Source organism: Lentinula edodes (genome assembly GCF_021015755.1).
Source record: "Lentinula edodes strain Le(Bin) 0899 ss11 chromosome Unknown C8R40scaffold_2, whole genome shotgun sequence".
In the NCBI taxonomy this organism is placed as follows: domain Eukaryota; kingdom Fungi; phylum Basidiomycota; class Agaricomycetes; order Agaricales; family Omphalotaceae; genus Lentinula; species Lentinula edodes.
In genome coordinates this window covers 204,375-206,688 of record NW_025764308.1, presented here as the reverse complement: position 1 = coordinate 206,688, position 2,314 = coordinate 204,375, and positions in this window count along the sequence as shown.

Genomic DNA, 2,314 nt, shown 5'->3' with positions numbered 1-2,314 from the left:
TCACGAATTCCCCTGCCACATTCCAAGCACTTATGAATGCGATATTTGCTGATCTCATTGCAGCTGGCAAGGTGGCAGTCTACCTAGACGACATCCTCATATTCAGTAACGACCTCAAGGAACACCGACAAGTGGTACGGGAAGTATTAACGCGACTAGAAAAGCACGACCTCTATTTGCGCCCAGAGAAGTGTGAATTTGAACAGCAACAGATCAAATACCTGGGACTTATCATTTCAGAAGGGGAGGTGAGAATGGATCCGGTCAAAGTAGCGGCTGTTCGTGACTGGCCAGTCCCTACCAACCTCCGGGAACTGCGAGGATTTTTGGGGTTTGCAAACTTCTACCGGCGCTTTATCCGAAATTTTGCAAGAATAGCTCGACCTTTGAACGACCTAACCAAGAAGGATACCAGCTTTAACTGGACTGGTACACAACAGGAGGCATTTGACACCCTTCGAGAGGCCTTCATCTCCGCACCAATCCTTGCTCTATGGGCGCCAGATCGGCCCACTCGAATTGAGGTAGACGCATCAGGCTTTGCTACGGGAGGCGCCCTCATGCAGAAGCAAGACGATGGTCAGTGGCACCCGGTAGCCTTCAGATCGGCATCCATGCAGCCAGCAGAACGGAACTATGAAATATATGATCGGGAGATGCTTGCCATCATTGAAGCATTGAAGGACTGGAGGAATTTCCTGGAAGGACTTCCACAACCATTCGACATTATCACCGACCACTCCAACCTCGAATTCTGGCGCACAGCACAAGACCTTACCCGTCGACAAGCCCGATGGGCCCTCTATCTATCACGGTTTGATTTTCATATGATCCACCGTCCTGGCCGAGTAAACACCCAAGCTGATGCCCTTTCTCGTATGGCAGTACATCATGTATCAGATAGCGATGACAATCAGCAACAGACCGTCCTTAAACCTGGCCACTTCACCAAAATTGCCGCTTCAATCCTATGGAACCCCCTAGAGGATCGTATTCGGAAAGCCTCAGAACGGGAAGCACAAGTACTGGAAGGTCTGGAAACAGTCAAGAAGCACGGGTTACAACGCTTGGCCAATGGGATAGCTGAATGGGAGGAGGACAACGGGTTGGTCTATTACTGGGGCCGGGTATATGTACCAGCAGACAACAATCTACGCACCGAGGTACTCCGTCAATGCCATGATCATCCAACTGCTGGACATCCCGGATTACATGGGACACTTGACCTGGTCAGCACCCACTTCTGGTGGCCGACACTGCGTTCTTTTGTGGAGAAATACGTTGAGGGATGCGAGATTTGCGCCCGCAAGAAGATCCAACGGCACCCATGAGCTGTGACTCAACCACTGGATGTACCATCTGGCCTGTGGGAAGAGGTAGGGGTCGACCTGATAACACAATTGCCTAACTCCCAGGGATACGACGCAGTCTTGGTCTGTACAGACCTGTATGGAAAACAAATCCATGCTATTCCTTGCACCAGCTCCATTACAGCCGAAGGTGTCGCCGATATCTATTACCGAGAAATCTTCCGTCTCCATGGTCTTCCCCTCCACTTCAAATCCGACCGCGGACCTCAGTTCGCAGCTAAACTCATGCGATCCCTCCTCGCTAGACTGGGAATTAAATCAGATCTAACCTCCGGATATCGTCCTCAGTCCAATGGCCAAACTGAACGCGCAAATCAGGAAGTGGAAAAATACATCCGCCTCTATGTGGGACGACGACAAGATGACTGGGCAGAACACCTCCCCATGGCGGAGTTTGTGATTAACTCGCGGACTCACTCGGCCCTAGGCATGTCCCCGTTCGAGTTAACCTACGGATACCTTCCCCTGTTCAATATCCCGGTTGGTCAACGCAGCGGCATTCCAGCGGTGGATGACCGCATACGGATTCTCCGAGAAGCGCGACAGGATGCTGGAGCTGCCTTACATCTAGGAAAGAAGCAACAAAAGGAGGGATACGAACGTGGGAAGCAAAAAGCGCATCAATTCAAAGTTGGGGACCTAGTTTGGCTAAGTGCGGAGGACATTAACCTGCAGCTATCCAGTGAAAAACTAGGAGACCGACAGCTAGGACCTTACCGTATTCTGGAGAAAGTCGGACCTCTGGATTACCGCCTTGACCTTCCCTTGTCATTAGACCGCCTTCATCCTGTCTTCCATGTCGACAAACTATATCCATGGAAAGGTAACCCCATCAATGGCGAAATACCAACACCACCAGAGCCGGTGTACTTAGAAGATGAAGATGAACCGGAATATGAAGTGGAGGAGATCTTGGACAGTCGGGTACGATGGAAGAAGTTGGA